Below are 23,315 nucleotides of genomic sequence, written 5' to 3' on the forward strand. Positions count from 1 at the left end.
ATATAACAAATATACTATATCTTGTAATTGCTTTTGCAGTTTATTTGTTCAAAGTTACAATAAATAAATAAATAAATCCCCTCGATTTTTTAACGCAATTGACATTGTCGAAGTACAATTTTCAGTATGGTTAACGTTTTATGATATACGGGATGGAGTCGTGAATGAAACCTAATCTGAAAAGTGAAATATCTCGAATACAATTGAGAATAAGACTTTGGACAATAGAGCCGTTTTATTCCAATTTGACATTTAGGATAACTAAATAAGGTTTTTAGTTGAGATGAAAAAAAGTTAATGGCACGAGCGGGATTCGAACCCACGATAGCTCAAGTGGTAGAGCAGCGACGTATCTAGCCGAAGATCGTGGGTTCGAATCCCGCTCGTGCCATTAGCTTTTTTTATCTCAACTAGAAACCTTATTTAATTGTAATGTATTAATTGGCGGACCACGAAATTAGTGAATTTAGGATAACGTTCTGTAGTATTGACGTCTGTTCACGGGACACCATGTTTATTACATTCTCATTTCACACTATCCCGTTCATTATTTTGATATTCTACAATAACAAATAAACGGATACAAAACTTTGAAATATATGCTCAAAAAATCAGAAAATAATATTTTCAAAAATGGTTGGCAAGACCACTTGGTACCAAAAAGAGTTTCAATGAAATCCTTAATTAATAATTAAATTCTCCATGAGCGACTAAATTATTTTGTGTTCTTGTGTATTTTTAAGTGTCCGTAAATGTATTTATAAAGACCAGGAAGTAAATTAGTAAATCGTAACTGTCCTCAGTTTTCATCTACAGCCAACACGTAATTAGATTTTTGTTTGTTTGTTATATGGTTCAAATAAGTTTACTGAACCTCCCCTTCTGTGCAAACGGTGATTTTCATTTAAAATCTACCATTATACCCCATCCATGCTTATTTTTCATTTTCCCTTCCCTCTCTATTATGCTTAGTACGTTGGAAAAACAATCCGATACGAATCTACCGCTTTCCTTGATGTACTGCAAGCGATATAATGTAAGCACAGAAATACATGCGTAAAAAGAGGAGTGTATAAAACACTGACGGGGCTTAAAACAATCTATATGTTTCCAAGCATCAACCCTATAGCAAAATGAAAGTTGAAAGTTAAAAAAAGCTGAGGGGTTGTATTAAAAAATTGGTTATTCTACAATAATGTATGTGGGATGCTAAAATGAAAAAACGTATCGAGGTTTCAATGAGTTTAATCTAATGACCGTATGTTCATAACACAACCGTTATAATAAAAAACTACTTGTAAACGTTGGTTTTCCTTACTACAATTTGTTTACATTGTTAACTGACCCATCAGCGTTCACTAAATAGAAGGGTATAAAGCATATCGCACAATAAAAAGCAAACAAACTCACAATACTCTAAATTATCTTTGTGTACAACTTATGTATTCCAATTTCTTCCGCCCCCACAAAAGAAGGGAGGGGCGCACCCTGCTTGTTTATGTAGCGCCTTTCTCTCCCTCGTTTTAATCCCCCTTATTGCCGTGTTAAATAAAAATCCAATTACTTTTTCCAGTTTTAATCTCGCTAAGAAAAGACAATTAAGAATTTTATCGGAGACGCCCTAATGATGGAGGGGAGGGTGGTTTTACTAAGGATAGAGATAAAGATTTCTCCTAATCACTAAGAACCGACGAATCTCCCAAAGTCTTCTTATTATTATAAGAATGTTATAATGCAAAAACTTTTTGTAATAGGTTGATCGTTGGTTCGGTTTTTAACACGAAGAACGTTAGTGACTAGAAAATCATGTTTTATATATCTATAAATCATCACGAATATTGTAGATTGAGAGCAGAACAGCGTGATAGAAAAATAAACGAGAGAGTGAGTGTGTGTGAGCGAGTGAGTAAGAGAAATCATGGCAGACAGTGAAAGAGTGAAAGTTTATGATAGGTGAAATGAGGAACAACAGACAACAATTAAAACTAAAACATAGAACTTCTAAAGTTTTAGTTTTATGCTGTAAAAATTTTTTGTCAGGACATCTCGGCTTGTCATTAAATATAGTAAGGGATGTTTTATTTTTAGATCCTGTGATTCATTTCCGCTTCCCATTGGAATTTGGATTGTTTGGAAATGATAGAAATTGCTTTGGGTATTTAATACATAGAATGGCTAAGCAGAATAATTTGCGTCAGATAAAAGTCACTTAAGAGAAAGCAAATTTCTACAAGCTATGAAATATTTTATAAAATATCGTGCATCATCAATAAATCAGATTTTACGGTGCACACTTCAGTCATGGTTAACAATTTAGAGAAATATAATGATTGTATATGTTTATTTATTGATCAAAGTGTGTTGATTACTACATTACTACATTTTCAACATAACGCTTTGAGGTCATAAATTTAACCGTTCTTGTTCTCAAACAACGAAATAAATTTTTAATTGGAGCGTTGTTGGTTAATTAAACATGTATAACTACGAAGCATTTTGATTGGGCTGATAATTACCGCAAAGCGACTTGGAAAAATGGCTGTTTCACAAAAATAATGATTTTGTAATTAAAACTTTATTAATTAAATGAATAAATTAAGTGTTGCGATTAGCATTATAAAAATCATCCATAAATTTTGTCAATAATTATCTTCTGTCATAAAATGTATTAAATTTTGGATTAATTTTGCTTAAACCTTTTTCAGTACAACAACAAAACAAATATTTGTAGCCTGTACATACCAAAAACACACAATTTTTCCCCTATCATAAAAATGACACGACGGCCAGCCAGCACTGAACCTGGAGAAAACATGTTAAAGAAACGAACTAACTACGGCACTCAATATGAGGGATTAAGGGGCGATGAAGTCTCCAGGCCATAATAGTTTAAGGTGAAGTTGAGGGTTCTTAGACACAAAAGTGTGGAGAAGACAAGGGAAGTTGGGTTTGGATGGATTGAGATGGTGTGGAATTTTGGAAGAGCAATCGGATCAGTTCGTTGGCAAAAGAAATTTGAAAAGAAATTAAGTAGTATGGATTTGACAATTTGCCAGGTATGTTCATTAAACGGATTGGATCCGCTGCATATTTGATGGCTTGGGTGAACCCCACAATTTCACTCCATTTGTCCAAAGTGGTGGTAATGCCTTGTCTTGAGTTAGTTAAGTTTTGACTGAAACAAATCTCCCAAAATTCTTCTTCTTAAGTCTTCTGTTAATCTGTTGCCTCTTAAGTGTTATGTGTGGATTTTAGTTAGTCTTCTGTTAAGTTATAGTTGTTGATGTACAAAGAAGGGCAGTTTTTTTTTTCAGTGAAAATGTGCATGAAAATGGCCTTGTCACTCCCTTTTTACAGCAGTCTTTGATAACCTCAAGGTGTTCTTGGATGGTTAAAATTGTTTGGATAGGATCTATTGTTTACAGGATTCCAGAAGTCAAAATTGCTATAACAATGCCATTATATTTCATAATAAATAAAGACCACACAAAGGGTTGAGTGCTATATGAAGCTTTACAACGGTTGTAACAAAATTTAATTTGGATAAATAGTAGTTAAAAATCTTTAACAAGAACACACAAAGTAAAATATATTAACAAAATTTCTCTGGCTGAATCAATCCAAAAAATATTTTTCCGCGATAAAACTTTGTATGTAAAGATTTTAAAAGGTACTTAAATCAAATCCGAATCTTTTTTAAATAATTTTTTGACCTACATTACTGTTAGCGTCTTTCGTTGTTGTAACTTTTCATTAATTTAACTTATTACAATTCTGCATATTTTAATCCTACGTAAAAAATAACCTTGAAAAGCACGCAAAGCAAATGAAGATAAGCAAATTAACGCCTAAAGTATTTCGACTTAATATTACCAAAAAAGTTACATTAAAATCGGTAATCTCACGTTTGTAATCTCCCTTGAAAGGAATGTGTGTCTACATGCTGCCGAAAGGCAGAAAACCTTGTTTTAAAAAATTATCTAAAGTACCTGATTTTTCACGTATCCTAATGTCCATTCCCATAAAATTGGGGTACGTATCTAACATTTTTTGACCTAGTATCATCAAAAATGTTTTAAATAAAATCGGAGATCCCATGTCGGTAGCCCTTTTAGGCCAGATTAAGTCAACCTCTTTCGATTTGCAAAAAAAAATCTCATAAAAAACCGCAAAAATATTATGCAAAAGTTTATTTACACTAGCGAATTGTTCTTTGGACGTTATATTCCAGCTTAATTATTACTAATGAGTCATTAGTAAAGTAAAGAGTTTTAATTAATGTAGTTTTCAGAATGTACCATCATACTAATAATTCATTAGCAAAATAAACAGGTTTAAATGATGTAGTTTTCAATATATTCTATCATGCTAATCTTCGAATACTGGAAACATGCAAAACGAAAATTTATAAAAGTCAAGTTCGAATGTCAAGAGAAATTAATAGATTATCATTTAGTAAACTTTTACAGGGAAAACTATTTATGTTGTTACTCAGTTTACAACAACAGATTCCTTGAAAAAGGGCTATTTTATAACAATAAAGATCAAATTAAAAAATAATGATTAATCACAGTTAATTCTATTGAGATTATGATAGCCACTCTTTTATTTAATGTTCCAGTAAAAATATAAGAAAAATGCTTTCTACTAGCTGTTTATTTTTGTTATTGCTACATAATTTATTTGATATTCATAAATAATTTGATAAAGTTTTAAAGAATGTTTTCTCAGTGGGTTCCGGAATTCCTTAAATATTATTTATAAAATGAGTAATAGCAACCGAAACCTGACCGCACGGGTTTTTTACAATGCTTTTATTTTAAGATTCAGAAAGACGCTCGGTGTAACGCGCTTGCAGCATTTCCTGAAGCATTGTTTCCCAAAGGCAATTAAAAAAAGAACAATTAAAGTTGTAATTTGATATGGATTAGGTAAGCAATTAGACTAGCAACTGAACTATAACTATTTTTGTTTACCATATAATTGGGCTTACACTTGCAGATGAACTATTCGAAACCCCATCGTTTCTCACAAGTAACTTGTGAGAAATACAAAACATTTTAATTTTTTAAAAATTTATTTGTTACCTATACATGATAGTATACTATACAAATATGTACACATGATTAATATATCACAAAGCACAACACTAGCAATAATGCCAGCACTGCACCGATAGAACACATGCTTTGAGGAGCCAGCCCTTGCTGGCACTCAGTGTTTATGATTAGGGGTCAAGGAGGTCCCAAGGCCACCGTCGGGTTGAGGCGACTATAAAGCCGCAAATACTTAATAATAATGGGCATGTAAAGCGCCTTTTATAAACTAAACAATGCAACTATCAGGCATCGCTTAATCACGTAACCTTTGAAATGCTATGTAAAATTCATTTTAGCCAGAAAATCAACATATCAAGGACTTGCTTTTCCTCCTACGTTATACTGAACTGCATACATATACAAACAAAACCAAGAATTGATGTATTGGATCTTCTTGAGGCCATTTTACAGGTGAATAAAAAACATCACTATTGGGTTTCACCAAGCTTTCGGCGAATGTTCCGCCATCTTCAGGGCTTTTTTTAAAAAACTGGGTGAAGCCCTGAAGATGGCGGAACATTCGCCGAAAGCTTGGTGAAACCCAATAGTGATGTTTTTTATTCACCTGTAAAATGACCTCAAGAAGATCCAATACATCAATTTAAACTACGGAGGTCGATCAATATCAACTAGAAAACCAAGAATGGCAGAATAATTATCAAAATTCTACCAATGATTCCTTCTTTTTTTTTAATGATCCAAGTAAAGTCGGGACAAAGTTGGTTTCATAAAGTTCATTTCACTACATTAAAATCACGCTAGTTATCCTCAGTACGTTTTTAAATTTGACATATTCAGACTCAAGTAGAAACTGCAATGAATTTGGGTTCATGGAACACTTGTCGAAGATAGATATATAGAGATAAAGAGGGGGAGAGAGAGAGAGAGAGAGAGAGAGAGAGAGAGAGAGAGAGAGAGAGAGAGAGAGAGAGAGAGAGAGAGAGAGAGATTATTTAAGGAATTGGGCTGACCCTCATTGTTTTTGTTTCCGAAAAGAAGAAAATATGATTCGGGCTTCCAACCAAAAAGCCAGTGGCAAGAGATTAAATATTAACGGTGTTAGAACTAAAATAAAATTTAAATTCACTAATTTCGTGGTCCGCTTGATCAATTAAATCATTACAATTAATTAAGGTTTTTAGACGAGATGAAAAAAAGTTAATGGCACGAGCGGGATTCGAACCCACGATCTTCGGCTAGATACGCCGCTGCTCTACCACTTGAGCTATCGTGACCTCGATCCACTCGGACATCAACTTCCTATCTCAACCTCACCTTATGAGTTTCCCTCCTTTTTGCCATTTTTCAAATGTCGTGTAATTGGTTTGGATTAGAGTTTAATTTCATTTATATAGTATCGATTTTTTATAGTACATTATTATATGTAGTAAAATAACTCGTCTGCTTGTTAAGTTCTTCGATCCTTGCCTGCGACAATGAACGTGTTATTGGAGTAAGCTGGTTAGAAAATTTAGCAAGTACTGGTAATATTTTTTATCGATAATGTTTATTTTAGACTGCATATCCAAGTCGCCAGTAATTCTGATAAAGTCACATTGGTGTAGAAACCAAGAAGATTAGTTTTTAGGATGGTTTGGAAATTTTCTGAAATGCAATATATTTGAGCTATAAAAGTGGCTCGTTATAACAAACATCCCTAAGGGATCCGAGGACGGTGCAGTTTAGACTGGGGAGCCATGCTGACTCTGCCACGGTTCGAACTTTAGTAATAGAAATAAAGAGGAGACAATCCGGGTAACTGGTTTCCACCTCGAGGATTGCCCACGACATACCCCAGGGGCGGAGGTTCACCTCGACTGCCCCCAGCGGGGATGAAGTCCCAATACAGCCAGGACCACAATCTTATCTCCCTCAGGGGCTTGGCCCGGAAAGGGGACTTTTCCCGACTTGCTTGAAGGGTTCGGGCTCCCTGGGGGGAGATGCCTCGGGACGAAAAGTTTCCGCCATTGACCCAATCCGCGTTTTTAGCCTTGCTCCCTTCGGGTTTATTTTACCTGAGGCTATCTAGCTCCCTTATTATGACTTTTCTCTTTTGTTTTCTCCCTTGGAAGTAAAATGAATCTCTCGGGCCCGAGGGATCGGTTCAATGGGTAAAAGTTTTTGCTCCAATTTTTATCACGTCGCAATGATCCTTGTTTTAAATCGTAAATGTACAATTTATAGCTAAAATGAAATTGATTATGGTTTTAGTATTTTAACATAACCGACAACAATAATTTATTGTCATTCAAATCTACATAATTCGATATTTTATCAGAATTAAGTCCCTCCCGGGATATCATAGATGCGGATAACAATAATTTAACGAATTTACTATAATAACTTGCTATAAAAAATCAGTTATACGCTTTTTTGGGGGTCAAATTACATCAGTCTATTGTAAATTATTATTGCAACCAAATACTATTAAATAGAAAGTTATTCTATTCGTGGAAATTTTGTGGATCTAACACTAAAACAACCATCAAAATGAAATATACATTTACAGAAAATCAACACGACCGTCACCACACAAGCTGCCTCAAACCACCAAAAAAACAATACCTACCGTAGACAAATAGATAATTTATTTTAAATCAAACGAACGAATTATCTCTCTCATTTTGGTCACGCATAAAATTGCATAATTGCGTAAACGTAAGCAGCTTGCGTAATTGCTGTTAATGCGAATCACTAAATTGCTTAACTTTTATTCGCTTTTATTTTATTAAAGAAAACTGACGACCTTAAGCTAGCTATACGGCACACACTGTTCAAAATACTCATGACCAAAATTGAAGACGAAAATTAAAAATACTACCAAACCAATATCATTTGACAAAAAAGACTTTTATCTATCGCTTCCCATAAAAGAAACAATGCATAAAGTAAACACACAATACACAAAATCACACGACACAACTATCAAATAAATACTACGGAGAACGACAGCACAAAATTACTTTAACTTCAACGGATAAAAAATACACACATTAAAAGACGTAAGGAATGGGTAACCCCACCTCAGCCATCGTCAAAATATTTTCACAAAACTTTACAGCGAAATACTTCACAGAAATTTTTTCCAAAACACATCACACAATATGCAGAACGTTGATGTCATAGAACTTACACAAAAACATATATCTCACGGCAGAAATAGAGAACAACAACAATAAATTGTTGATCTAGAAATCACTAAACCTAACAGAAAAATACGTTTAGCCATATATAGAAACCCAACATGGCAGTACTTCAATAAATGATAGACTGAAAACAGTGCCATTGAGAAAAGTGAAATACAAAAACGAGGTAGCCCGCAATAGCCAAAGGACACTACAAAAAGAGACACTAAGTGGACCAAAATCATAGTATAACATGTATAGGGCAAGAAAAGTACAAACTAACAAACTAGAAATTAAATCAGAACTTAAAACCCACCACGACGAACGAAGAGTACAATAAATGAACATAATCTAAAACTTTAAATATACTAACACAACATATTTAGTCCTAAAAACGCACAAACGCGCATATCAACAACAATTCACATATATTGGTTTACAACATTCATTCAACATGTTATACCAATTAAAAAGAAAAAAAGGACCACGATCACAAACATCAACTGCAACCCTAAAAAGACCACACTTAATCCACCAAAAGCACCCAAAAACAACAACATGAATTGTGAATTTATAAAAATGTAAGAAAATCACATGCCTTATTCTGGTTTTGTTCATAGGTAAATAATTAGGTTCTATATTATATATTTATAAAGGAATTGGTTTCTCAGAAAGTTGTACATTGGACACTCACAGAAAGATGGTATAAAGTTTCTTTTACATGCATGCTATAGAACAAAGAAATGTCATCTACCTTGATTCTACAGAAAGTTGAAGAATATCATACATACTTCACTATTAGCTAATATTAATTGAAATAATAATATCATTTTTCTAATAGTTAAACTAAAAAACAAACACAAACAAGCACCCAACCAATACCTTAAATTCAAAAGTATAATCAATTAAAATAATTAATATTAATGATTATTTGGAGGTCGTGAGATGCGGTCTGGTGTAATTTTTTAAAAAATCCAGTAACGGTCATTAAACACCATACATTAATATTAATTATGACTACTGTATGGATTAAAAAAACAATTATTGTTCAGCGGAAGTTAAACCAGATATCTTTCCGAACCCAGGTTTGTGTAGTGAGTTTGGGTATTTGGCAATGTCTGTGTATATACATTTTGCTTCCACCCCTCAACTATATCATCTTTACTACTGAAAAGGCATTCTGAATTCGAATCGTGGGGGTGGATTTACACCCCAAAGAATTAAGGCACTTATTCTGGCCTTCAAACCAATTGCCACATATAGGCTGGCAGGAATTTCATTAGATTATAGATATTTATATAATAATAAACAATTCTGTTGTAAATAAATGATAATTATTATTACGTTCAGTGTATGTTAGCTTTACAAAATACATTATTATTGTTCTATTGTAGTCGCGGATTGCGGGATAAACCCCCAGCACATGAATTAACCATCATTTAAAGACCACGATGACATTAAGATGCTGGACGGCTTTTCCACGATGAATATTCATGAGGCAGCTGAATTAAATCACATTGGAAATAATTCATTAGGCGTTTTAATTCCCACCGTACTTCAGGACGTTTGTTGTTTCACCGATTCTCGGATTTCTCAACCTCCTAAAGGCGTTGTCGGCGAACAATATACTGTTACTTATCGACGGACTTGATGAACAGGGCTTTTATTTCGGCCCCTTTTTCGGAACTTGTTTTATTAAGAGCATTCTAAATCACAACGGGAAGGCCTAATCTTTAAAAATTCCAACAGTCCTCACAAGGGTAATTTTTTAAATGAGTTTCCATATAGGAAATGCTAAATTCATATGTTTCGAAATAGATTCTTATAATTTTAATGTCACAACAGTATATAAGGAATTCTTAAAATTAATCAGGCCTAATGTAATATTATGATTGAGTAATATATATATAAAACTCTAAAGAATGTACTGTAATGTATTATATCGTGTCATAAATATAACAAATTAGGGAAAACAGCTTTCATAAGAAGATAAAAATTAGCTGAACAAAAACCAAAAGTCCATTTTAAGTATTATACCACTCGTTGGACATTTTTTCAGCACTTCGATCGTTTCTCCCGTGACTTGTCCATCTATTATCGTATATTTTATATATATATATGTACCATCCCTAGTTAACTTTAACGTTGATACCAATTTCTGATAAAACAGGTTTATGCGATATTAGTAAAACCCATATTTAATATGAAATAACCATAAAATACCAGTTATAATTTATAACATGATGCTTATCGTTACAAACGTCCTGTTTATTATTATTATATTATATTAACATTTGGTGGCACCACGTAACGACCTCTCAAATTCATAATTTACATCGTTAGTACTTTTAAAAAGTGCTTTACAAAAAAATAAACGAAAGATTAAACCAATTTTACGGTCCAGGTCAAAAAAAAAGTACAATATATTATTCATTGAAGGCCTATACTTGTTTAGCATTTAGCGACACCATTTTTAAGGCGAAATCGCCGCTAAAAGTCCTGATTTAATATCTAATTTTTATATGATTTTATGATGGTTTTATGTATGAATAATAAATAATTAATACAGATGAAAACTGGATAGAATGTGCTTATGTCTTTTCTTCATTTTAAAAAGTCAACTGAAGGCTTACCGCCAATATGTAGTTTCGTCTTGTTCACCGTAGTGTCACAAATTTTTTTGTACGAAATTCTTCATTTAAAGTTTCGGAAAAGGCATTATATATTGCAGAAATCTTGACGGAATGTGTTTACGCCTTGACTTTATTAAAAAACAACTAACTATTTGACAACTGAACCATATAACTGAAAACGTATGGTTGCAAAATCAACTACAAACCTTTTGCTCATCGTTTTAGTACATTGTTTTTACATTACATATAAATTCTCTACTTAAAGTCCGGATGAAGGTATAAAATAGAGAAGTAAAGTCAACGGAATGCTCTCACTATCTTTATTAAAAAACCAACTATATAAATCATTGACGGCCTATGCTTGCAATATACTGCGAACCTCTTGCTCATTATTTTGTTAAACAAATTTTATTGATGAATTCTTTACGTAAAATGAAGGTACTAAACACCGAAAAAAACTCGATTGAGTGTGCTGACTTTATTAAAATACTAACTAGATTAATTATTGTCGGCCTTGCAACATACAACAAATATCTTGTTCATCAACATAGATTTTTTATGCCGAATCCTTCACTTAAAGTCCTGACGAAAGTACTAAATATAGGATAAACTCGACGGAGTGTGCTCACGACCTATCTTTATTGGGGAAAAATGGTTGCAACGTACTGGGAAAATTTTGCTAATCGTTTTTCTATATTGTTTTTAAGACGAATTCTTTGCTTAGTCCTGATGAAGGTGAAATGAAATAAGATGGAAAACTGGATGTAGCGTTGTCTTTATTAAAAAAACTGTGAGGCGAGTCATTGAATTTGTCAATTTATGCGAATTTTGCCTAAGTTAATTGCAGATAATGTTCTAAAGAAACTTCAACCTTAAAATCAGTTGTCCTATTATCTTTTTTTATGGTTGGTTCCTAAGTACGATTACAATACAACGTATCAATTTTAAACGTTTTGTAATGATTATTTTTTTAAGGGTTTTGTGTCGAATTTCTGGTTTGTAAAACCTTGTGCTCTGACTGAAGAGGGACGAAGTGAAGCAGTAGCGTTTGGCTTCGGTTCAAAAGTAAACTCGGCAAGTCAATCATAGCTTGTAAAGATATGTATTCCTCTCCAAAAACGAAATTTGTACGGTGTCAGACTAAACACAACATTTGTCTTTTCCCGCTGCCAAAGTGCGTACTTCTAATCTCGGCATGATATTCCGGACACCCTGTTTTCCATGAGACTTCTTAAAATTCCATTTCTCGAATTCCATAATAATCTTGATTTCGCTCTCAAGAAATTCAGCACAATCAACTACCGAAGAACCTGATGGTTAATTTTAATGTTTGTATGTTTTCAGCATGGGGACCGCGGTAGCCGAGTGGTTAGCATGAGAGACTCTCACGCCGCGGTCGTGGGTTCGGGTTCGATTCCCACCGTCGCCTCTGGCCCTTTTTTCCCGATAACCCCCAATTTGAACACACAAGAATTCGTACTATGGCTAATATGCAAGATCATAAGGCCAAGTTTTCAGCATTGAACAAGAACACTTCCATAAAACTATCCGTATTTATTATTTATTACTCGTCAACTTCGCCATTTTAGCCAATAGTCTCTCCAAGACGATACCACTATGATTGGTTCATATGGTTCAAATCACTCCCTCTCACTCTCTCACTCTCTCTCTCTCTCTCTCTCTCTCTCTCTCTCTCTCTCTCTCTCTCTACATGATAAACAGCTTTTCGTTGTTGCAAAGATTATTATTTTGTTTTTCAAAGAATATTTTTTAATGAGCTTGATTACATGAATATAAACTGAAGAATACTGAGGGAAAATAAATAGCTACTTCCTTGTATGTCTTTTAAATCATTATGATCGCCATAACCTCTACTGATAAAAAGCTTTCTCCCCATTACATTTACGCTTTGTTATTCGTCTCACGTGGTACCGAAAAGAGGAGTATGTCTTTGGAGATTTATCTCTCGGCAAAGAGAGAACCCAAAACGGGGGGAGAATGATACCCCCAGGAGTTAAGGTAGGAAAGAATAAATAAAAGAAGAAACAACACAAAGAAATAAATTATAAAAAAGAACGTCAGGGTAGTCCTGCTCTTGGTCCTATTGAGAAATAAATTTTATTCTTCCCCACATTTGACACAGGGCATTAATTACACATTATTCGCAACATTGAAACCCTCTGCAAATAATCAGGGCCCTTCCGTTTCACTCTGAGGAATCTCATTATATCCTATGATGTAAGTTGAACTGATTCCAGTCAAAATTGAAAGAAGCCTCGTAAAACGTTTTCAGGACGTTGTGCCGACTGCTTTAGAGATTTAGAACACGATCTGTCCGTGACAAGGGTCGAGTGTCGGCCCTGGCTCGAGATAGGAGGAAGACAGTAAAACAAGACAGAGATAAAGTCGCTCCTAGAATAACACTCTACTTTATTTATAATGTCACAAACGTTAAATACCAGCCTCGGCTTAGATTTTTGAAGAAGGCAAGAATGTCGCCTGAGGGAATTTCCTGAAAACCTAAATCGTTTTAACTCTTACTGCATTTGTCCAGCCTAGGTAAAAAGTAAAATGAATCAAAAATGCTTTAGAAAAAAAATCCGTTCATGTTATCGTTCATATTTGAAATTTTAACAAAATGTGATGCTTTTATGAGTGGGCTACAATGTAGTATATCTTGTCAAAAATATTGGTCAAAGGAACTGGTAGATCCCCTTTTATCATTTACGTTTTCTGCAATTTTTGAAACCCCCCGGGAAGATAAACCGACTGAATGGTGACGAATAGTAAAGAGATGTTTTCTAAATTTACAAAACATTAATCACAATTTATTATAATCCCGATGTTATCTTACATGTTAAACTTACGCGAATAATATTCACCCAGAATTGAAATCTATGTATAAAAAGAATTTGTTGACGTTTTTCAACCCTATATATATATATATATATATATGGCATATCCTCAATTGCCCTGAGTAATATCGCGTACTCTTGGGTAGTGGGAATGCTAACCGGACAACCAGTCTTATTTCTGTGTATTTGTGTCTGTTATTTGTCTTATTTTATCCACAGTTTACGAGCCCCTGAGGTGCAGAGAGGGTAGCAATAGGACACAGAAAAGAGAGAGTTGGTTACCATCGTACTATAAAAAGTCGTTTTCAGGTAATTAAAAAGAAATTAGTAGTATTAAAAGGCGAGCAAGATAAGAAAAATGTAAAGCTAAGGAAGAGAGCTCGCGATGACCAATGTAGTTTGACATCCGTAAAACAAAAACAAAAAATATATATACATATTCGGAAACGATTAACTTTAGCAAAAAAATGGTCTTATACAAACCACAAATTAATTTGGGCTATGAATCGCGTGGGGGTAACAGATTCAACACAAGTTCTCATCTAGCTGGGAAATGTCACTAACTTTGTTATTTTAAATGAGAAGCCCATATATTGTACCATTCTATTCTAGAGCTTATTTTATCAAAATTTAAACCCTGCATTTTAAATTTAAAACAGGGAGGGCAAACTCGTTACAAAAAGCATACCCCCCATCACGCGTCTTCAGGTATAACTCAGAAATGATCAATTCTATCAAAATTTTCCTTTGAGTAAAACTGGCATAAAATAAGATTTAAAAAAATCGAACTTTACAATAAAAATTTGCGTCCGAATTTAAAATAACAAAGTTAGTGTCATTTCCCAGCTAGATGAGAAAGTTATGTTAAATCTGTTACCACGACGGGATTCCTAGCCAAAATTAACTTGGGGTCTGTATAAGACCATTTTAAGCTAAAGTTAATGGTTTCTGAAAATGACACACCCCGTACAATACACACACGCACATATACATTTTATATATGTGTATAATATGCGATGATGGGTGGACAAGTCAGGAGTCAGGGGAGAAACGTGCTGAGAAATTTCCAACGACTCGTGTAACACTTAAAATGGACGTTTGGTTTTTGTTCAGCTAATTTTTATCTACTTATGAAAGTTTTGCCTTATTCTGTTATATATATAACACGACAGTGTTGTTATTTCATCGAGAGAAATGTTTCATAATTATATGTTTATCTTTAATAAAAGTAAAAGGATTTGTGGAAGGGGTACCTCCAGAATCCATTTGATCTCTACAATACGAATGAGGAAGGGATAAGAATGGCCGACGAGACTTGCAGTAATATGTTCCTGTAATTTAATCCTTTAACGAAGAGCTCAATTTACGAAGTTTAAGTATAGCAAATCGTGCAATTTTTTCTTGTATATTTTCACAAAGAGCTTTTACAGTGTATGTGAAAAACTATATAAAAGTATATATTAATCTTAAAAATCATTACAGCCGAAAACATGCTATGTATTTATTTATTTGTATTTTATTTTATTACACTGTTTTAACCTTTAATGGTATACTGGATTCTTACAGTAATGTACATACAATATTCGTAATTTACAATAATTATTCATAAAAATATATAATTACAATAATATTTCTAGTGGACAAGTTATCTAACTAAATGTAATATTTATTTATTTATTGCCTAAGAAAATCAAGACTAAAATTAAAAGGTGCCTTCACTCTCTCTTTCTCTCTTTTTCTCTCTCTTTCTCTCTCTCTCTCTTACTACTCACCCTCTCACCCACCTCTTTTTTTTCATATGATTATCTTTGTTTTTCAACCATGGATACAAAAATAAGTTCGATGCCTACAGTTTCTTCCCAAGCTTGTGCAAGTGCGAGGTGCGTGAAAGCAACCAGCTTTAAATATTAATTGTGTTAAACCGTTTCTCCAAGGGCCTGTATGCAGCAAGGCTCGCCTTGGGCGTGATCCATGTCCCACCACCTTCTATAATTATAATCCGATTTATAGCCGAGCCGGGGCTTAGATGTAAGTAATGAGCCGGTATTTACGATGTCGGAGGGGTTGACAAAGGCTCTTTCATGAGTTACAGCCATCTTTTGTTGCGCGTTGCGCCCGTACCGACGCGCTGCCGCTTTCCATTCCGACGCAAGAACATACTCGTAACACTTTCAACCCTGGTAAACGTCATGATTATGAATGTTTTCGACGTTAATTTACAACGGATTGCTCTTCAGAGTTGAAATGGATTAGCGTTGAGAATTTAGGGAATATTTTCATGAAAAGCAGTAAGATTATATACTTATTCATGTTTTACTATCTGTTATTGAGAAATTGTTATTTGTATAGCTACCAATTAAGATATAAGATAAAGATATTGTTTTTAAAAATTTATTGCATTCATATTATAAATATTAATAACAAGGAGGTGAAACTAAGATGTTTGGCTCAATAGGTTCTTAAATTAAAAGGTAAATTAAAACACGACAGTAAACTCTAATCAGCAGTCATTGGGCAGGTGTTCTGGAGTGTGTGGCGTTCGATTGTTTAGATCAAATAATTCCGAAATAGGCTGTGTTCAATCAAAAACTGTGTCTTTTTAAAATTATCCGTTGGAAAAAGGATTATTAGGAAAATATAAGGTGGGATTGGCAAGACGAATGCCTCCAGTTAGGTAGACTCAGTGGGTACAAAAGAGGATCCACCAAGAAGAAGTAAAATAGGTCGACTAGCGCGAACTCTAGTGTCGTGCGATACCAGTACTCGATACAGGTTTCGAAAGAAATATTCGATATTACTTAAGTATCGACAGAAATTATTCGATACTAACGAGTAGTTACTCGTACGAGTAGTTTTGCTTTTATTCAGATCATCTTAATCTTGTAGACTTTGGTTAAAATAGGCCCCTGTGTTAAAATAATCAAGAAATTGCATGTTTTTTCATTTTTAAGTATTTTTTCATACAGTGGGTACGTAGGTAAGAACAAGGAAAAGCTGCTAACACATTTCAACATAATTGATATTTCAATTTTATCGTTATCGAGTTTTGAGAAACTTGATCAACGGGTGTGTGGTTTTTAAATGATTGAAAAGATAAGACGTATTCGCACTGTATTCTCCAGAATTTACAAGATGCCGACGATTCAGTTTTCAGTAAAATAATCTCATGCTTTACTTTTAGAAGGAGATATGATTAGATATCTACCTACGAGAAGGAAGGCGAACCCATTTTAGGGACTTGAAGACAAAAATGTTTTATAAGGAATTACTGAAATTGAAAGTGCGAGGAGCGACGAGGGAAAGAATTATGAGTTACCGCAGTTATCAGCAGAGTTACCAATCACCAATTAAAAATTTCGATTAACTTTGTTAACATATGCCGCTAGTAGGCGCTCTTGACAGTAAATAGACAATTCCCAGTTTGATGAAAAGTTAGTTTCGAACGCTAAATAACTATACAATATTACGACGAAAAATCTATTTGAGTATATTTTCCGATACTACAAAAAGTATTCGATACAGTATTTGTATCGAATGACAATATTCGGTACCAAATGTACGCGATATCGAAAGAAAATACTCGATACTTTACTCATATCGATTGTTATCGCACGTCACTAGCGCGAACATGGTTGACAGAACTTAAGGAAGAAATGGCACCAAAAAGACTCAAAAACGACGGTTCGATAGAACGTATATCAAGTTAAATAAACTTGACGACAACCCTACGCAGAGAAAAACCGGAAAAGTACATAGTTTTCCAAAAGCACGATATGAGAGCAATTACTTTTGGGACGAAGTCCAATTCGCCGTGGAGAGTGAATTTAATATTTTTGGCTCGGATAGCGTAGCAAGGTTAAAATTAGATTATTCAATGCCCAACAGAGTTAATTGTGTTTTTCCAATAAAAAAAGAGATACTAAATAGTTATATAGGGTAAGTTTAACTTCAGCTCCCCTCATATTTTGTATTGGGCGGTTTTTAGGAAAAACCTCGAGATACTTAAACTTATTTTTTGTCTCGTTTCTCTTGGGCCAAAAAGTTTTAATCTAAATCTACAGGATACAAATAAATGCTTAATTACTTCAAATGGCAAGATACTCATCGGTATAGATTTGTTGGAAGATTTTTGGACGTTGAATTTAACGGTGCAAATGGGTTTTCATTTGGAGAAACCTTTCGCATGTTATTCGCAAAAATGAAGTTAAGAACATTGTTTTTCTTCAACCAATCACCAATTTATATTTTATCGTTTTAACTCCGCATCAATTTTTTTAAATAAAATTGACAAACAAAACGTTTTATTTGTGGGCAGAAATTTGCACCCGGCTGAATAATCGCGCTACATCTTCTACTCTACTCGAGTGTCCTAATCGATGTCATTGTATGAAAATTGTGTCGCAGTTTTTCTTTCAGTATCATGAGCAATTGATTTACTAGTAATTAAAAATGTGTGGTGTTAGTGACCGTTAGTTGATGATTATTTGGAGATCGTGAGATGCAGTCTGGTGTGACGTAGGTTTAGAAAAACATTTTCTTTATCGTGCCAACGTTTCGATCTTTATTGTGATCATCTTCAGGGCCTCGTATTTATAAACGTTGAGTGAGTACAAATTCTTTGATAGAGTCTAAAATATCTAGTATAGTATAAATTCATTTTTACCAACCTTACATTTATTTGTATAATTTAAACAATTCTTCAATTAATTTATTAGTTGGGATAAAAAAGGCATTGTCACGAGCGGGATTCGAACCCACGATCTTCGGCTAGATACGCCGCTACTCTACCACTTGAGCTATCGTGACCTCAACCCCACCTTTTGAATTTTCCCTCCTTTTTGCCATTTTTCAAATCCCGCTCATGACACTGACTATTTTTATCTCAACTAAAAACCTTAATTAATTGAAAGATATTAATTGGTCAAGCGGACCACGAAAACTAGTGAATTTAAACAATGTTGCACCTCTCGATCCCCAAATAATCAGTAATTAAAAATATAAATAAATTCGTTAAATTAGTCCGAGAATTTTCGAAAAAGTTTTTGAAAATTACTTGATTTACTTACGTAAGATTAATTACTACTTATTAAGACTATTACTTATTAGTTATTACTTACTAATTAAGATCTAAAACATTAAAAACCGTTTGAACCTTTGAATTTAGGGACACAAACAGTTAAACAATTGTATATATATTGCCACTTGAAATAGTTAAGCTTCTATTCATACCCGCTTTCCTGGAGGGTTAGATCAAACCTTTTTGGATCATGAGAAAGTAGACAAAAAATAAAAGTTTACGAGTGTTCAAACGCAAATTCAAACGCATCTGTTATTAGCATATGTCCCGCTAAATATAAAAGTAAGTTTTAGACTTTATAGTCTTGTTGTACACTCGTAAAGAGCGTCAGGTTATTTTCTGTTCGTATAAAACAAACAGAACGGTGGACGGGTTTAATATTGGTGCTGTTTTCTGAAGTATAGGCCGGGAGAAAACGTCGTGAACCCTTGGGCCATTTCCATGATTCAGATTTCTCTTGTTACGGCGAGACACCGCTTGTAAATCTCCACTGGGTGCTTTTAGCCGCTATCTCGCCCCCGTAGTGGTTTGTGGTGTTGTCGAGGGATTTATTGAGGCGGTGGAGAATAGTCGGTGGTGGTTCGGGGACCGCAGCGCGGTGGTAGGGGTCACTGATAGCAGGGCGCGCGGAATTGCTAAAGGCCAAACGAAAACTCATAAATTAGAGGATGTTTGAGTTTTCATATGAGATAAGTTTTATCCAACGGCCATTTTTATCTTTTGTGTTTTCAAAACACACACAAAAAATTAAACAAGTTAATAAGATAATAAAGCATCGAACGAGGCCGAATCATTTGGTTAATAATGACCTAAGTGGTTGATATTTTATCTATGATGGTTATAACCTGTTATTTTACATCTTTTGATTGATTAATGGTTTTTGGTTCGATCTTTAAAAAAAATTGTATTCAAGAAATTTGAGGTGGAAAGGGCAATGTCAGAGACGGGATTCGAATCCACAGACACAAAAAAATTAAATAATGTAATATGGATAAAAATGTATCTGTCTTAGAACTTTAAGACAAAACTGAGAAGCTAACACTTTTACTAAAAATTACTCTAAATAGCCCTTAATTTGTTCATAAAAGGTTTAATGTTTACATAATCGTTTTTATTTCATTAGTCACAAGTAGAGGCCGGATTTTTGTGCAGTGGAAACTTAAAAAATGTTCAAAAAGCAGCCTAAAATGAGTAAAAACAAGTACATAATAACTAAAACGTGCAGTAAGCCTACTTTGTGGTGAATTTACAATAAATATTAACAGGTGGAAAATTTATCCAACCTTGTTTAATATTAAAAGCATGTGCCTTTATTAAAAAAATATTTTTAGAAACATTATAAATAAATAAAATGTGTACAGGCTGTCCCGTGAACAGATGTCAATACTTAGGGGTTTTCTTACATTTCCAATTGGACTACAAAGTCTCTAATATCCAAAGTCAGATTCTCATTGTTTCAAGATTTGAACTTTTCGTTTAACTTCAACCATTCACAACTTTAATCCATAAAGTTCCTTACATCTCATAAAAGTTTAATCTTACAGTTAATAAATAAAATAAATAAGAACAGCACTGAAAACCCGTTGATATTCATTTGTTTTCTATAGTAACCTTAAGAATACAAAATACAAAATCACACAAAATTGCATCTGTTACAAGTTTATGAATTTCTTGTGTAGATTTTAAGTAACGTGTTCTTATGGTTCTGTAAACACTGACGGGTGCTTTAATCCTCAAGGTTCATTATCACTAATATAAATTTAAGGTTTAATTGTTAACAATTTACGATTTTCATTAAGATTAACAACTATTAAAGGTACGGCGGGGAGGTGGATGGGAAAAAAACTATTAAAACCCAACGATAGTAATATTCACGTATTCAAAACAGACTTATTGGTACAATATTGAACATAAATACCAAAAACCTCTTTTCATTATATTTTAAATATAAGTTATTAATTTTGAAAGCTATTTTTTAATCGTTCCTAACCGTAAAACTAATTCTTTAGCGATTAAATGTTAATATTTCATTGGTGAAACTTATCTTTGAGAAAATAGGCGCATCTGTTAAAACTCATTAGCAGGGACAACTTTTCTGTATGTCCCATATCTGTCAGGATTTACGAAACCAAGAAAATCTATCTTGAACTTTAGTATACTTTTGTAAAATCGGAACTTAATCTTCCAACTAATTTTGTTTCGTTTGCTTCAGGCAACAATAAAACAACAAATGAATCCCGGAGGACTTTCAATATTCTTTGCATTGGTGTAATAAAACATACAGAAAGGTTAACACTTTATAAGAAAGTAAAGTAAAATTAATTCTTGTGATACAGGTGGGCATAACGTCAAACTACCTACTGTCATCATATTTTTCACTAATAAAAACCCATGGACTGTGCCAGGATTTGATCCCAGGACCGCTAGGTGGCCGGTAGGATTAACATATGACATACGTGGGGCTTTATAGAAAAAATTTGGGAATGGTTGAAGTTTTCTGAAAAGTGATCGTGAATACAATTGAAACTTTCGACAATACGGCCTTTTTAGTCAAACGACATGTGGTATAACCTCCTGTAATATTGATGTCTGTTCACGGGACAATATATGTAACAATTTAAAAAAAAAAAATAAATAAATACGTTCGTTTCACAAGTTTTTTTTTTTTTTTTGGGGGGGGGGGTATTTCAACTACGAGGTTATTCGAACCCTCGGGGTACCGATGTTTTCATGTTTTTGAAAAATAGCCCATTTGTAAGTATGCAGGGTTCGAATGCGGGGCCGCTGGATTCGAACCCGGGACCTTTACCTTACAGAGATGCCAACGCCTAAATCGTTGCGGCTACCGACGCCCCTCGGGCAATTTTTGTAGTAGGCGATCATAGAAAGTTCCTACCAATTTTTTTTAGAAAATGATTTGTTTTTTCTTTAAAATTAAAAAAATCGAACTGATGATATTGGACCAATGAATATTGTGCGCTGAAAACCGAATTTGTGCTAGTCAAAATTTGAGAATATGGTTCCTTACGTTATGAAACGGGTAGATAAATGGTTTAGAAGACGTTAAACGCAAGCAAACAAAATGTGCAATTACACAGTAATCCGGTCTCTACTTATATGTTTTAGTTTATCAAGATGTAAAAATATTACTGCGAAGTGATTTTGGATTATATTGTTTTACTGGATGTTTACTGCTTCGTAGTTCACATCGTTAACAAGATTTTCCGCCCAAATTGTTGAATTAAAAACAAAAGGATCTTGAACGATAGAAACAATTGAAACCGTTCATGTCCCAATCAAATAAATGCGCCCCCGCCCTTCCTAGTGCTATTTATGGACGTTTTGTACAGAATGGACTTCTCTTTACTCCTCCACGGCTCCTTCCTGGCCGAGTTAAATGGACCGTGTACAATTCCGATGGAGACATAAAATTCCAAAACGGTCCCTGGAGGCAAGAGGCCACCTGATTTAGCGGGGATCTGCCCAATGGCAAGGAAATGCCAAAGATAAACCTCCCACTACCCTGTCTATCTAAACTCAAACTCTTATCAATATTTCACCCTCTCTGCCCGACCAAACGACCTCAGTGGAGCTTTATATTTTCCAACTTGCCCGGCCAAAGAACGGTGATAAATCTTGCATTGTTCTTTAACATCCTTACGAACTTCAACATCCGTTTCCTTCCCCAGTTTAATTTCACGTTTATTTATGTCTCAAGCTTAACCATTTTATGGAGTTTTTCCAGACAAAAATGTTGAAAATTATAATGAGGTGATATTTGTTACAGCATCTACTGATCAACATATTTTTTATACGGAATAAAGTTTATTGATGTAATATCAAGTACGAAAACCAAGCTTTGTAATTTTTGCATTGCCAACTATCTCATACGCGAATAAAAACATCCCATTTTCTACTTTATGCACCACAAATGTTTTTGAGTTTACATAAATTATCTTATTATAATTTATGCCTTGGATTTTTCCATATTAGAAATGTTGATTAAATGATAATAATCAATTTTTAAATAAGTAGATACATATCATATACTTACTGTTCGTATCTCTTATCGTCCATTGTACGTTTCGTATATGAAGTAGATGCCCATGTCTTCGGTTATGTCTAAAATCCCCCTTATGATTAATGCATTAATGCCCCCTTTCTCAGTGTTCTTAGGAATTGATTCTGGTTGCCCAGATGTTACCAAGACGCTGAGCAAGAGGGTCTAGAACCAATAAGAAACTCACCAGATGTTCCCCCCCTCTAATGACAAATTCATTTCCTCGGCTCCCTTCTCAGTCAAATTTCCTTCTCTAATTGTACGATATAAAAATGGCAATGACGCCACCGATGCGCATTTTTACTGCCAAGCCATCAAAACCATGAAAAGATTAAAATGGAAGCAGTTTTTTATTTTTTCTCTCTGTAGATGTCCGTTAAGAGATAAGATTTAACTAAACACCCCTCCCCCTTTGTGTTAGCTCCTTCAGGGGGTGTTTTCCTTCGACATTTTATCCCTGGATAAT

At 34.0% G+C, this 23,315-nt stretch overlaps 1 long non-coding RNA gene across 2 annotated transcripts in view; it reads right to left on the reverse strand.

The window, feature by feature from the left end:
* The window catches only part of LOC106661390, a 110,928-nt gene extending 87,799 nt beyond the window's left edge, over positions 1 to 23,129 (reverse strand). For both annotated transcript variants that reach the window (XR_002910389.1, XR_002910388.1), the window contains exon 1: positions 22,844 to 23,129. This is a non-coding gene — a long non-coding RNA (uncharacterized LOC106661390). The remainder of the gene's footprint in view (positions 1 to 22,843) is intronic.
* Between the last annotated feature and the right edge of the window lie 186 nt (positions 23,130 to 23,315).

Source organism: Cimex lectularius, unplaced genomic scaffold, assembly GCF_000648675.2.
Source record: "Cimex lectularius strain Harlan isolate CLEC.00 unplaced genomic scaffold, Clec_2.1 scaffold18, whole genome shotgun sequence".
In the NCBI taxonomy this organism is placed as follows: Eukaryota; Metazoa; Arthropoda; class Insecta; order Hemiptera; family Cimicidae; genus Cimex; species Cimex lectularius.